This window comes from Pimephales promelas, chromosome 16 (assembly GCF_988280905.1).
Source record: "Pimephales promelas chromosome 16, fPimPro1.hap1.1, whole genome shotgun sequence".
Classification (NCBI taxonomy): Eukaryota; Metazoa; Chordata; class Actinopteri; order Cypriniformes; family Leuciscidae; genus Pimephales; species Pimephales promelas.
Window position 1 is genome coordinate 7,863,999 of NC_142784.1, and position 16,471 is coordinate 7,880,469.

Genomic DNA, 16,471 nt, shown 5'->3' on the forward strand with positions numbered 1-16,471 from the left:
ACAGAATCATGCAAAGAAAATGGCAGTAAATTCTCGGGTAATATAAATGACAAACAAGGTTGTTTTATAGTGTTTAAGATGTTTTTCAGTGCAAATATCTTAGTTTTTATTATCAATATAATGGTTGCTGTTATTTTAGAAACCATAAACTCATGGTAATGAGGAGCTTGGTTTTCGCCCGTCTTGATCTTACAGTTAAACTCTGGATTTGATGCAAGAACTATAGTCATTTTTCAGGACCTAAGTTCCGTTCTAATAACTGGTGATTTAAATAATAAGAGCATTGCAATATAATGCAAAATGCAACACATTTGCAGTAAATTCAAAAATATATTTTATTTAATCATTAATTAATTTAATATATAGGGCAGAATTTGAGCCCCAGTCCAGCCCGCATGATTGCCCTCTTCTACAGCCAGAAAAAAGACCTTCTAATGATACAACTGCTGCTTGAAATATTTTTTATATTTTCTATAGATATGTTGTATCTCTGCATATTAAAGTCCCCCTGTGTGGAAAATCAAGCTTTTAATGTTGTTTATATGCCTGCCTATGTGGTGTTTTTAATATATTTTAAGACAAACCATGTGTAAATTCATCAGTCGACATCATTGCTGAGTATTTTCTCCTTAAAACTGCAGTGAACCAAAGACAGTCTCAAAAACACGGTTTGAAATCGCTGGTGTTTCTGACGTCACAAACTACCTTGTAACCAATCAGATCAACGTGTGATCGTCAACCAGTGGATCTCTGAGCGTCTGTGAGTAAGTGGAGGCGGGGCTCATTTGCATATTCATAGAACCTGCATATACTAAATGAGACAAGGGTGTAGAGTTACATTCAAGATATTTTAAGCTATGAAAAAAAAAAACTTTAAATATGTAATTTTGGTGAGTTTTTTTAAAGATCTCGTTATTTTGAACACTAATTATTCCTGCGGTAGAAAACGTTGTGGCATGAAGATCGGTTATGAAGGGGCCCTTGGCTTCGCTGATGGCCCCAGGGCCCAGTGTGTTTCTAACGCGGGCCTGGTCAGCACATGATCATCACGTGGATCTGTAGAATCTGCATGTGTTTGAGTGAAGATTGGCAAAAACGGAAGAGAACACAGAAGAAGAAGAATGATATATTGACCATTATCATGAATGATTGATTTGAGAAATTATTTTATTATGGCCTATTCTCTGCATCAGTGATATTTTTCATATTCAATATTTCAATGTTTTACCACAAAATGGAGCAATAGACCAATCAACATCAAGTATACCAGAGAGTCATGTCCAATTATTTACAGCAGGACAAAAACAAGCCCAAGAATATATCTCCGCACGCAACTATCAGGGTCCAAGCGGAAATCATTTAAAGATAAACTCGCAAGCAAATTAACCAGTTAAACTGTTCATCCCCCTTTTGCGCCAACGTCACAGTTACGTTACGGCGCTAGCTGGAGGCAAAACAAAGTGAAAACTGGAGGCGGCCAATACAAACCAGCACAGATTCGGCTACATAATAAGGAGCTTAAATAATTGTTACTATTATTAAATGTCATCTTGTTGTGTTGTTTGGTGCAAGAATTGATGAAAAATGAATATGCCGTATCTGGAATTTTTATTTCTAGAAAATATTCACATCATTAAAATCACACCGTAATGTCACTCTTTACATTGTCATCATCTCGGCGGCGCTAGCTCAGCAGAACTGCGGATCATACACACAAGTCTTGTACAGGACCATATAGTTATAGGCATCTAAAGATTTATAAGCCCTCAGTTTCTCTTTACGATCGGTTCCTCTAAAAGTTAGGTGTAGAAGTCAGACCACTCAACCGAGGTAACGTCAATCCTGTCAGGTCGTCCATGCATTGAGTGAGCGTGTAGGCGGCTACGTTAAAATCAGTCAGTCCGTTAAAAATAACTTTTGGAAATAACAATCGTGCTCCTGGACACTGAGTGACCTTACATATTAAGATAGAATCAGATTTTCTCCAGTCATTGTTAAAAAACAAACAATACTTGCAAACTAGCATAGTGAAGCGGCCAGAGGGATCGTTCTGCCTAAGCTCCGCCCACAAAAAAATGTCACCATGTTTACCAACTGAAAAGGAGTCTATTCCTGGTACTTTTACATGTACAACCATTTAGTGCAGTTGCGCGAGCAATACTGAAATAAATGACATAAGTACAATAATGTAGGGTAATGTTTGTAGGTTAAAATATCAGGCGGAAAAGTGTCTTAAAAAATAATAATTGATATGATGGGAAAAACAACAACAAAAACAACAACAACAACAAAAGCTTAGGCTTAAACATGAGAAAATAAGCCAAGGAATCTGGGGACATAAAAATATGAAACATCAACAAATAACACTATTTTACGGTGGCCGAGAGAGGTGCAAAATTAACAAATCACAATTATAAAAACAAAAAAACAAGTCAGAAAACACAATGACAATTTAGAAAACAAAATAACAATTCAGAAAACACAACACCAAATCTGAAAACAAATTAACAAATCAGAAAACACAAAAACAAATCTGAAAACAAATTAACAAGTCAGAAAACACAACGACAAGTCAGACAAAACGGAAAAGGTAGGTATATGTGGTGGCGAATGGAATACTGATCGCTGATTGGACGAGACATCTGTCAATCAAGACATACAGATAATACAGGCAGAAGAAAGATCGATTCGCGTATGCATGTGTAAATATTAGCTGTATCGTCTACGATATTTTCTTATGTGCGAGGCTGCGAGCTAACATTATCGAGTAGGTCCCTCACTTTGCAAAAAACAAACATAAACACTATTGGAATGCATTTATAATGCCCTAAAAATTCCAAATATAGGGGCAATGCCCCTGCATGAGCTTTTGCTTTTCTACATGTGGTTTTATACAGATCAATAAACAAGAAGTTAATATTGTGAATTACAATTTGTCGCTCGAGGGAGACTCGAACTCAGGTCGTTCGCGTCAAAAGCTAAATCAGCTGTTCTTCCAACACGAGCCCACTTTACCAGCTCGAATTATTTTATAATTTTGCCTGACCAAACCAGATAGTGGTAGGAAGATTTTAATTTGGAAAGTTTTGTTCTCCATAATATCACTAAATTAGCCGGCTAAATAGACAGCTCGAATATTTACACATGCACATGCGAATCAATCTTTCTTCTGCCGCAGGCTGCTGCACTTTCTGTATGTCTTGATTGACAGATTCTTGTCCAATCAGCGATCAGTATTCCAATCGCCACATATACCTACCTTTTCCGTTTTGTCTGACTTGTCGTTGTGTTTTCTGACTTGTGAATTTGTTTTCAGATTTGTTTTTGTGTTTTTTTGTTTTTATAATTGTGATTTGTTTTGCACCTCTCAGCCATTATACTATTTTGTTCTTGGGCCACTAAGAAAAGTGGGAACAAAAACAGAACTGTGCATGAACCCATTAATATATTCCTGACAAAAACAGAGTTCCCGGCGTTTTTAAAACCTGCTTTCATACACCACCAACAAGCCATTGCTGAATGACTAACACAATGCATCTAGAACTTCACCTCAAGTTTTTCTGTTGTAAAAATGACTGTTATTTCACCATGTCAAGAGTAGGAAATCAAGCAGAATATCAGTTATGTGACACTTCCTCTATTTCAGATGCACTGCATGTGACACTAGGGCAATATAAACCCTCCCATGTTGTCATGTTGTGAAAATGAATTGCTTCTTTAAGAGAGAGAGAGAATACACTTGTGCTAGTTTCTTCACCAGAAGAACAAAAGAGCTCTGTAATAAAAAAAGCATGGTGGGTCGCACTACGCCCCCCCGCCCCCTCACACACACACACACACACACACACACTCTGGTGGGTTCAACAGGTCACAGAAAGACTTTTTTTTTTTTTTTACACATTCACAAAAAAACAACAACACGAATTTCGCTCTCTCGTAGGCAAACAGGAAGCAGGAACTATTATTAATGCCACTGTCCTGCCACACATTCCTCCTCCAATCATTCAGAAAAAAAGACACATTACTCTAATTACATTATAGTCCTGAAAGCCACAGACATGTAGCACATGCTGAGTCAAACTAATTTAGCATGTACTGTATATTAGAGAGAGTATATTTTGAGCTTCCATTATTGTGTAATATTAAGACTTCTGTAACAAACATTATTGTGAATAGCTCAAATAAATAAATAAATATATTAAATGACCAAGGTATTACTTGTCAAACTGGCATTAGCAGTCACTGCTTTTAAGTAGTGAATGTAGCGTTTACCTTTATGTCAACTACTCTTCAGCATACAGTGGTAACCAAAAACAACTTTTAAATGTCAAACATAACTGCATTAAACACTAACTTTTGGTTCACTAAAAAAAAAAAAAAAATACATGAAATATTATTTATTCACCTAATTCAGTCCTATCAAGCAAAGGATGCTGGGAACTAGAAATCCACTTTCCAGTCTCTGAAATTTTCATGACAATGTTCATTCAAGTTATCACAGCTTAAGTTTTACCAAAAAATCAATTAATCAATTAAATTTGAGTTCTATTATACACAATATTAGGTTAATGCAATGATCAACAATATGTCAACAGAACTCAAACCAATCTTTAGAAAGCTCTTACAGGGAACATGTTTCAAAAAGTCAACTTACTAACTCACTTATAAACATACATAAAACTGTGATAGAAAAAAGCATTTCAATTAGTTTACCTCTTTCATTCCTCTTAATATTGTTGTGAATGTTCCTGCAATTACTGTGACCTTTATTTTGCTGTGCATAAATAACCTTTTGCACAACACAATAATATACAAAGTAATCGACAAGCACTGCTTTCATTTTCAGTTCTACAGTCAAATGTCTGAAAAAAAGCACTTAAAGGAGTAGGTCACTTTTAAAAAAAACGTTTGCTAATAATTTACTCACTCCCATGTCATCCAAGATGTCCATGTTTTTGTTTCTTCAGTCGAAAAGAAATTAAGGTTTTTGATGAAAACATTCCAGGATTTTCTCCATATAATGGACTTCAATGGGAACCAAACGGTTCAAGGTCCAAAAGACACTTTCAGTGCAAACCGTTCAAAGGGCTTTAAACGATTCCAGACGATGAATAAGGGTCTTATCAAGCGAAACGATCGCTCATTTAAAAAACAAAAACAAAAGCTCAATATAAGCTCAATTGGTCACCTTGCTCTGTTCTTTGATGTTCTGTGAGTCAACCAAATGACACGAAAAAAGATTTGTTCATTTTGATGAACGAGTTAGAACAGGAGAGTCACGAACGTGCATCACAGAAAAGAGCAAGGCGAGCATTTGAGCTTATAAAGGTTAAGCTTTGTTATTTTTTTTTAAATGAGCGATTGTTTCGCTTGATAAGACCCTTATTCATCGTCTTGAATCATTTAAAGGGGAAATGAAGCAGTGAATCAAGTTTACATGATTTACTAGATGGATTTCCAATATAATCAACAATTATATAAGAAACATTACAAATGTAAACATTTAGAAGAAAAAAAGAAAAAACTTTGTATCTTTCGCCGCCAGGGCGCCGCCATTGTGCAGTTGACGTCACGGGGTTGGTTGGCTCAAGTTTAACAGGCACTGGGCATTGAAAATCGTGACATCAAACTGTGTTTACACCAGTGTTTTGACCGCGAACGACTAATGTTAGGTACAGTTATTAGACAAAAAGACGACGTCTAATGTTATATGTTGACAAACTGCACACAGAAACATTGTTCGCGATGTCTGCCGTCATATTCCCGTCTCGTCAACAACATGTAAGTTACGTTGCTGTGTAGAACAGCCGGTGGTGGTTTGGGGCAAAGAGCGGGTTTGCAACGCTAACTTACCGGGTGTCCGTGTGGCTGTTGTAGCGTTACTGCGATGCCCTCCGTGTCAGAGTCCATCTGTTGTCAAGAGGTTGATCTTAAGCATGTATTATGTGGTCAATTCTGCATCACCGGCGCGCACGTTTACCATGCTGTGCCGGGAGTTAGACGTGTGGAAGCGGCGATGCTTTCCCTGAAGGATGTCAGAGCGGAGACACTTTTCCTAGTATGTAGGCTGTAGCTACTAGCACTACCAGTGCAAAAATATGGACGTTTCATTTCCCCTTTAACAAATAACGTTACATGCCAACTTACATGTTGTTGACGAGACGGGAATATCTGACGGCAGACATCGCGAACAATGTTTCTATGTGCAGTTTGTCAACATATAACATGAGATATCGTCTTTTTGTCTAATGACTATACCTATCATTAGTCGTTCGCGGTCAAAACACTGGTATAAACACAGTTTGATGTCGCGATTTTCAGTGCCCAGAGCCTGTTAAACTTGAGCCAACCAACCCCGTGACGTCAACTGCACAATGGCGGCGCCCTGGCGGCGAAAGATACAAAGTTTTTTCTTTTTTTCTTCTAAATGTTTACATTTGTAATTTTTCTTATATAATTGTTGATTATATTGGAAATCCATCTAGTAAATCATGTAAACTTGATTCACTGCTTCATTTCCCCTTTAAAGTGCACTGAAAGTGTCTTTTGGACCTTGAACCGTTTGGTTTCCATTGAAGTCCATATATGGAGATATTAATGTTTTCATCAAAAACCTGGATGACATATCTTGGATTATGGACATCTTGGATAACATGGGGGTGAGTAAATTATCAGCTAAGGCTAAGTTTTTGCTGAGACACATCTATCCCTACAGTACACAGCTCTCAGCTGAGGGGTTAATCAGACATCTGTCTAACTACTTACAATTAAACCCACATCCTATGTAAATGAAAGCATACACGTACCACTAACTATAGTGTTTAAAATGGAACTAAAGCATACCCCATTTAAAACAGTCTGTAACTTTGAACTGCTGTAAATATTCTAATAATAATAATTTTAAGATTGTGCAAGATCGACACCAGTCAAGCAGCATATACTCCAACATCCAACATGATTTAATAGAGTAAATCAAATAATAATTTAAAGTAAATAGACAGCTTTGGATAATAACAGCAGCACGTACAAATACGGTCAAATACATTTATAATAATATTAAATTATCTCCTCCCACAAGCAAAAAGATTCAAAACCCGGTCAGACAATAAATACATTCAAACAAAAGTCAAATTCAGTTTGTTGCTGTTTGTCTTAGTTCTGAAAAGTTCATATATATAAAAGATATTTTCCAAAAACAACAACTGAATAATACGACTTGATTTCCCTGTTTACTCTCAGCATATCTCTAGTCCGTGCCGTCTGTGAGGAGGACACCTCACTTCTGTTATCAGACACCCAGAGTTACATAAGCAACCAAACATCTTCTTTCTAACATCCTCTCTGTATATCGGCATGAGATATGAACAATTGCCATATAGTAACAAGCTATGACTCCCCAGAGGGAATAGCTTTCGTGGAAATCGCATGATAAAACCTTGCGTCATGAGTGTGTACTTAAAAAAAAAACTGTGCAGACTTGCACCTCATATCCTGTCCTACTCTCCCCAAGGACCATAGGAGTTTCAGTACAGTTACTGCTGAAGAAACGTGCTCCACATTCTCAACCTAAACTATTGCAAAGTAGACACTTAAACACTACAGGACATTGGGTCCCCAGTAGCAAGATTGAAGACCTACGACTTAATATAAAAGCTTCAACTAAGAGATGAGACATGCTGGTTTTTATATTATTGTGTGCTTTAGCCCTCGACCTAGTTGCACAAGTAGACAGTAGAGTAAAAAAGGTGCTTGCGCAACTACTGTAGGTCGAGAGCTAAACTTTTTCCCTCTTCTTGAACTGAACTCCTTGGGTGACATCAGAGGAACTTTACTCCACTGAAACTGTGTAGCATATAAACTGAACTGTCAAACGATTAATCGCATCCAAAATAAAAGCTTGTGTTTACATAATATATGTGGGTGCACTATGTATAATTATTCTGTATATAAATACACACACATGCATGTATATTTAAGAAAAAAATATTATTTATATATAAAATATTTATATATAATATAAATTATATATAAATCTATATACATGAAAATATTTCTTAAATATATGCAAGCATGTGTGTGTATTTACATACAAAATAATTATACACAGTGCACCCACATATATTATGTAAAGACAAACTTTTATTTTGGATGCGATTAATCATTTAGACCACTGATCCTAGGACAGAGAAAGAGGTGCTTATACCACAGGGTGTGGAATATATAACCTGCAGTGCTGGCATTACACTTTTATTTCAGCCGCCACCTCTTTGCCCTTTAGAAGTCGGCAGGTTGTTGTTTAGGCAAAATAACTTGCCTTCCCGTTGACTCAAGGCTGCTGGGGTAAAGGTAGGCGTTGGGCTCCGATACCCCGAACATCACCCTCCTGGGGTTTCTGCCAGTGCTTAAGCTGTAAATCCTGAGGGCCTGATACAAAGGGAGTGGTGGATCCAGCAAGTTAGTGGGGGAAGGAAAGGTAACAGGACATACACTACCGGTCAAAAGTTTGGAAATATTTAGATTTTTTAATGTTTTTGAAAGTAGTCTCTTAGGGTATGTTAATGTTTACACGATAACAATATGCTTAAAACTGAGTTTTCCTTTGAGTTTTTCACGTACAGACAGTGACAATAAAGTAAACAGACAATATTGGCATACATTGTCAAAACGATCCCCATTCACACAGATCCGCGAAAACGACTAAAATCGTTTTAGATGGCGATGAAACACTACAGACTGAACACATAATATGCATGTGCAAGACGACATCATCGGCTTCGGAGATTCGTGTTTTTGTTGTTTACGCAGAGACCGTTTTCAAAAACTTGCACTTTGAAACCCGTTCACGCCTTTGTCGTGTAAATGAACGGCCAAAACGCATAAAAAGATTTACGTTTTTAGTTGAAAATGGTGTCAGGTACAGCACCTTAACCCCGGAACACACCAAACCGACGTCGACGAAGTAGCGCTGATCAAAGCCGACAGTGTTATCGCCTCTCGTCCTCTCACGTCGGGATATAAAGCTGCACTTGAACACACCGAGAGAACTACAGGTGACTGTCAGCTAGAATGTGCGTTCTGCGCCTGCGTGTAATGAGCCAACTGTTTATTTCTGCAGATATAAGTCTATATTCGTCATTCAGAAAGGAAAACCGACGTTGACGTCTGCAGATACACACAACATAAACAAAGCAGCACGTGCTTACCTTTTTGAATATCAATCCTGCTAAACATTTTTTATATTCCACTCCACTCAAGTTAATATTGAAATATTTGCCAAGAAACACCCAGGTAAGAGGACGTAACATAAGAACAGCCTTCTATCTTTACCGTTTTGACTACTTTGCTTGCCGTTTGACTCTTTCAATAAGCTGAACAGCCAATCAGAGTTCTCTCTTGACCCGACAGCCCTTCAACATCGAATCGGTCATGGACCAATTTCAGCCGACGGCACGGAACTGTGCTGAACACACCGAGGAAACTTAGTCGGCTGACTCACAAAAACTGCCTGACGGCCGACCGTCAGCTTGTGTTCTGGGCATTAAAACTCACCAAGCCTGTATTCATTTGATCAAAAATACAGTAAAAACAATACAGTAAATACAGTGAAATGTTCTCACAATAATTAAACTGGTTTCTGTTGTGATATATGTAAAAGGGATACTCCACTTTTTTTGGAAATAGGCTCATTTTACCACTCCCCCAGAGTTAAACAGTTGAGTTTTACCGTTTTTGCATGCATTCAGCCGATTTTCTGATATTTAGAAAAATATCAGTAACCAGACAGTTTCTGGTCTCATTGACTTCCATAGTAGGAAAAAAATATACTATGGAAGTCAATGAGACCAGAAACTGTCTGGTTACCCAGATAGCAAACTGACATTGAATCAACGTGGAAATATGACATCGAAACAACGTTGATCTGACATTGTTTTGCTCATCGAATTAACGTTGAACCAACGTCAGACGCGTCATTCTTTCAAAACTAACGGAAAATCAACTTGAAATCAACGCGTTGTTTCAACGTTATGAAAGCAAACCAATTTTCGATTTTCATTTAGCTTTGAAGAATGCCGCGTCTGACGTTGGTTCAACGTTAATTCGATGAGCAAAATCAACGTTGTTTCAATGTCATGAGAGATGTCGTTTCCACGTTGATTCAATGTCAGTTTGCTATCTGGGTAGTTACTGATATTCTTCTAAATATCAGAAAATCGGCTGAATGGATTCGAAAACGGTAAAACTCAACTGTTTAACTCTGGGGGAGTTGTAAAATGAGACTATTTCTAAAAAAAGTGGAGTCTTTAAGATATAATTTATTCCTTTGATGGAAAGCTGAATTTTCAGCAGTCTTCAGCGTCACATGACCCTTTTCAGTTTTGTCTCGGTCGGGTTTCCATCCAACTATTTTGAACTGAATGAAATGGATGCATCCAAAAAAAAAAAGGCCATGGAATTTGTGCATTTCATTTTTAAAAATCCCAATAGAACACCAATCACCCAATGGATGGAATTGTTGATTTTCCACTAAGGTTTTACCAAGACATTTCTTTTTCTTTTTTTTTTCTTTTTTTACGTTTTTTTGACCTGAATAAGAATATTGTGATTGCCTTGTGCTCACAATGGAGACCTTGTGTTGTGGCCTGTCAGCACTCACCTGCTGTCTCCGCGGTCTCTTATTTCTCAGCCGGCTCCATGATGGTATGAAGAGGATGCTGCATCTGACAGAGACACAGAGAGGATTCAGATGAATACGTGTGCGATGAACAGAGTCAGAGCTGAAGGACCTTGAGTGTCCCCATATCAGCTGAGACAGCGACTCGTGGAGCTGATATTACATATACAGCAGCACCTCTGGTTATTCTAGCTTACCTCACGCCATTAATGTTTGCCAACTATAGGGTGTAATGAGGCAAAGTTAATGCAGATTTCACATGAACATAACCTCTCCTTCTCGAAAACACACAGTTTATGCCACAGGCTCTTGATATGAACAATCATTGAGGTTACTGGTACCAGGAGAGGGGTAACTGTCAGTCTCTCTTTCTACATTTTACACATGTCTGAAAACATATGAACATTGACTCAGCGTTGTTATCACACACAAAAAAGGTATTAATATGATTTCTGGAAACGGTACCACGGCAATACCATTTTTTTTGGTGCATGGACCACAGTAATACCTGTTTTTACTTGTAACATGTTACTACAATAAGTTTTAGGCATGTGACTTGCAATGCCACGTTTTTTTCTCATGGTAAAACCACAGTACCATGTGTTTCTTTGTCATTGTTATTCTCTGAAATGCCATGGTATTTGAATATGATAATCATTCACTATCATAAAACATAAATATGCCATTGCCACCACCTGACCACAGGACATGATGCACGTACACTTTGCAGCGAGTAAAGTGCGTGTCAAAATAGAGGCCCACAATTGCTTGGCCTGTTTTTATTGTGGGAAAAAGGTTACTCACTCTTTCTCACTCGCTGTGAAATAAACACACACACTTGATTACTACTGCATGAAAAACAGGGACATTCCACAGACTTTTATTATGTTTTTTTTTTAAATACATCTAGTTATAAATACCTAACTCACACCCTTTCCCTAACAGAAAACTTAATGCATTTTACAATTTTAACAAAACTTTACTTATTTTATTTTTATGTTGGTTTTACAAATGAGGACATAGGCCTACCCATATCTGTCCCCAAAATGGTACACACACACACACACAATGCTAGCAGGACGTACAAAGCCCCTGTAGAGACATTTAGACACACATGTTGCAAGATGAGCCCCACAAACTTACACAGGACAGAATTAATCATATTTTAATTGCTTCATTCAATTAATAAAAAATAAAAAAAAATGTTGCGATATGATTATTTATCCTGAAATGTTTTTATTAATTTGTTTTTTTTTGACATATCTGTAACAAGCCTCCATTATCTTTCCTGCTTGCGGCAGATGTCAATACAATATATCCCCCAAACAAGGCTTTTCTCTTAAAAAAAGCTACATTTTCTGCCCAGTGTTTATCTTAATCCACCATGTTGTTTTGTCAACCATGAACACACTCTCTCAGTGATGTGGAAAAAGCACTGATGATCTGACAACACCGACAAACATGTATGCTGGACTCGAATTTAGCAATGTTGATTGTGAAATGTTGCTCGAATGAAAGAGTCACACAGCCGATCCGTGCTCCTTCACAAGGCCGTCACCTGTGCGATATGCTGACACCAAAACTGTGACGAACTGAATAAATCCAAATTGTAATAGTTGGTGAATAAATTCAGTCCGTGCAAACTCTGTGCTACAATACAAAGTAAAAATTGTACATAATTTGGAATTATGGGAATTAATATTAGGACCTTAAAGACCCCCTGTGGTGAAAATCAAGCTTTTAATGTTGTTTATACGTCTATGTGGTGTTTTTAATATGCTTTAAGACAAACCATGTGTAAATTCATCAGTCGACATCATTGCTGAGTATTTTCTCCTTAAAACTGCAGTGAACCAAAGACAGTCTCAAAAACACGGCAAGGGTGTAGAGTTACATTCATGAAAATTTAAACCATTTAGACTCTTTTTTAAGGAAAAAACATTTAAATTGTAATTTTGGTGATCAAAGTTGAGTTTTAAAATATGTGATGATTGACTACAGAGGGATTTTGAGAGAATCTTCTTTCAATTTGACCAGTTTTCAAAATGTAAAGCGGTTAAAAAACATAGCCACCGTCTCTTTGCAGCGTTCAGCCATTTCAAAGCCCACAAGTATGGCTCTTTGCGGTATGAATTTGCATTTGTGGAGCGATCTGAATCTGTGGTTTGTCTCATTTACAACTGAATTGCTTCTCATATCTAATGTGAAGACAAAACACAAAGCAATAGCCTATATATACAGTATATATTTTAATCTTTTCAAACGAATATAACAGTGATTAATGATCACGATTATAATTTTTTTTTGATCACAAAATTAATTTCAAAATAATCGTGATTATAAGTTTAATCATTATCCTGTAGCCCTGGGAGAGCATAAACATTCTTCATACACGAATGAACACACACACACCAGCGCATGTGTCCTCCTTATCACAGAGCAAACAGAGGGAGGCACAGTTAGAGGTACAAACCCTGCAGCCCTAACCCGGAGGTGTTCCTCTCTTTCTCATCTATCCCGGTTTACCTCCCGCTCTCACACGGGAATGCCAGGAATCCACATTCCTCACTGACCCTCATCCTCCTTCACACACACACACACACACACAAACAAACAAACGCTTTTCTCACATTTTTTTCCAACCAGGAAACAAAATTTTTCTAGTAAGAACAAGTAAAAATGAGACATTTCAGGAAACAATAATTACTAAAGCTGATCAGAACATGTTTGAAAAGGAAGTCATCTGTAAATATCAAGACACAGCTAAAGATTTGAACTGTTAATACTAACAGTGTTATATTCTATTCATTTTGTATTTATTAAAAAAACTAACTAAGTAATTATGGGAAAGTTCACTTTCTACATGAACTACTTCAGTTCACTTTCTACATGAACTACTTCAGTTCACTTCACACATTTTAAAATGAACTAGTTCAGTTCATACTTCAAAAAATGAACTAGTTCATTTTTCCATTTGTTGCGAGCTCCTTTTTATTTATTGTTATACACCTTATTCACGGCAGCGCCATCTTTGTCATTTTTAGTGAGAATGAAAGCGAGGCTGTGAGGGGATAGACATGCATCTCTTCAATAGGCTGTACTGTTATTTAATGTGTTTTCGATTTGATTTGATTTACTTTATTAATCCCCAGGGGGGAAATTTATAAAGGGTTTTCGGATTGTTCTGCTCATGAAACACTGGAAAAAATATCTTTCCAAGAAATTTCAGTTGACAAAAAACTCCCGATCTGTAAGCTGTGAAAAATTGTAAGTAATCTAGGAGCTTTATTCAGCTTTTTACAGCGGATGCTATTGTAAACACGGTAAGTCTATCCCTCACAGCCTCACTTTCATACCTGTCATGGCGCTGATCTGAATAAGGTCTATTGCCACAGCCCATATACAACCACAGACAACAATTATTTTATCGACAGGCAGTTTGCACAGAAATGCAAGATATTTCCCATCGTCACCGGCCTCGTCATAAAACCCGTTTAATTGATGCCGCGGTGCGACACTGGTGACTTCTGTTGCCAGATTGGGTATTTTTTCGCTACATATTAAAGCCTGTTTACATGTGTTTTAGCCGAGTTTTCGCCTGGAAGGCTCTGTAGAAATCTGGCACACTATTGTACGAAGTTAAACTGAGAGATTCACAGAGATGTGAACTGTGCATTCACAGACACCAGAATGAACGCGTTCACAGTTACATTCATCAGGCAGTATGTTCAGTTCACGTTCGCCCCAAAATATGAACGTGTTCAGGCACAACACTGCTGTGACTAGTCACAACACTTACATATTGCTGCCCTATTTTTGGTTTGATTGCTTTTATCGTTCTCCTCATTTTTAAGTCATTTTTGGATAAAAGCGTCTGCTAAATGATTAAATGTTAAATCAATGTAGATATCAACACCTAAATCTAAGGGCCACATATTTAATTGAATAAGGAAGGGACAATGTCTAAGGGTACATTAAAACACGACAACGATATGCTAAAAACGGAGAAATTTTTTCTTTTGAGTTTTCCACGTACAGACGACACCATTGTCAAAACTAACCCCATTCACACGGATCCGCGAAAACGACTGAAATCGCGTTATTCCTCTCCCAGGCCATTAGACGGCTATGAAACACTGTAGCCTGAACACGTAATACGCACGTGCATGACGTCATCATCTTCAGAGATTGTTTACGCAGAGACCGTTTTCAAAAGTTGGTGTTTTAAGGCGCCCAAAACACCATTGTCAAGTAAATGAATGGAAAAACGCACAAAAAGTTTTACATTTTTTAGTTGAAAACGGTGTCGTGTAAACTGCCCCTAAAATGCTGAAACTCAATTAAAACTCATAGACTATGAAAGAAAACCTGCTTTATACAACACATCATCAAGCACTAAACACCAAATTGTATGTTTTGGAAGAAGGCGTTAATCCATTTTTGAAAAAGGCACATTTTCACAAGTATGAAGCTAAGCATAAAAGAGGACATACCTCATTTGGATGACTAAAATATAGTACCAGTAAAGGTTGCATCATTCAACTCAAATGATGTAAAAAAGAGGAACTCAATTTGCTCATAATATATTTATGATTGACATGTTTTCCATTTGTATCGCTACACTGTAATTTACAGGAACTAAAGATGATCTCCCAGTTGGCCACGTGTGTAATTTTCAGTGGTGGAGGAAGTACTGAATCTCAGTACTTAAGTAAAAGTACAAATACAAAGATAAATATTTACTTTAGTAAAAGTAGAAGTAACACAATGACAACCATACTTAAGTAAAAAGTAAAAAGTACTTTATTTTAAATGTACTTTAAGTATTAAAAGTAAAAGTACTTGCATAACAATTTATTATCTTAATGTCTATTTTCTAATGATTAATAAAACACTTAATTCTAACTCATTCAACCTAATAGCCTACTCCTATAATGATGTTCAATAATGATGGAAAAGAATGTCACCATTTCTGAAACAAGCTTGCAATTAGGCAATATCATGCTTATCCTTACTATATGTTAATAACTATGTTTGGCAGTGAACGCGATTCATTTATGGTGTAATTCTGAACCTCTTGGCTTGCCATAATCCTAACCAAACCAAACATATATTACACACGGTGTGTTTCCTATGCACGTAAAAACAAATGTTTGCGTATGAGTTGCATGATAAACACACTGCGTGTGAGACGCATTTAGTGTGACCGGGTTGATATAGGCTACTGTATCTATGGCAACCAAACGTCACTGGTGAGACAAACGTGCAACGAACGGACGGTCAGATTACGTTTTAGCAGGGGAAAAACTGATCAGAAAATGTAACGAAAATGTAACAGAAGTTGTAGAAATGTAGTGGAGTAGAAAGTATAATAATTGCTGCAAAATGTAACGAAGTAAAAGTAAAAAGTAGGCACTATTTATTGTACTTAAGTAAAGTAAAGATACGTGAAAAATGTACTTAAGTAAAGTAACGAAGTATTTGTACTTCGTTACATTCCACCACTGGTAATTTTAAATGCAACACCTCTCAAAAGGGGTAAGAAAAGAACCACAGACAGAAGTAAAGCTTTTCTGTAGTAAATCTGTGACGGCTAACATTGGAATGGCCAAGAGAATATCTATCTACCCAAATGTGTCGCCACAGCCTCAAAATAGACAAAGAGAGCGCTGTAGCTGCCTTACATTTCCCACGTCAGTACAACACCAGCAGCCAAATATCCACACCCTTTCACAAAACTCATATCTTCCTCCAATGTGTTGTTCACCTAAGTGTGTGTGCCAGCTCGGTAATGCTTAA

The 16,471-nt window shown here is 37.2% G+C and overlaps 1 protein-coding gene across 2 annotated transcripts in view; it reads right to left on the minus strand.

The window, feature by feature from the left end:
• pik3cb (phosphatidylinositol-4,5-bisphosphate 3-kinase, catalytic subunit beta) overlaps positions 1–16,471 on the minus strand; it is an 87,790-nt gene that overhangs the window by 54,490 nt on the left and 16,829 nt on the right. For both annotated transcript variants that reach the window (XM_039654198.2, XM_039654197.2), the window contains exon 2: positions 10,655–10,718. The gene's annotated coding sequence lies outside the window, so the exon portion shown is untranslated. The remainder of the gene's footprint in view (positions 1–10,654; positions 10,719–16,471) is intronic.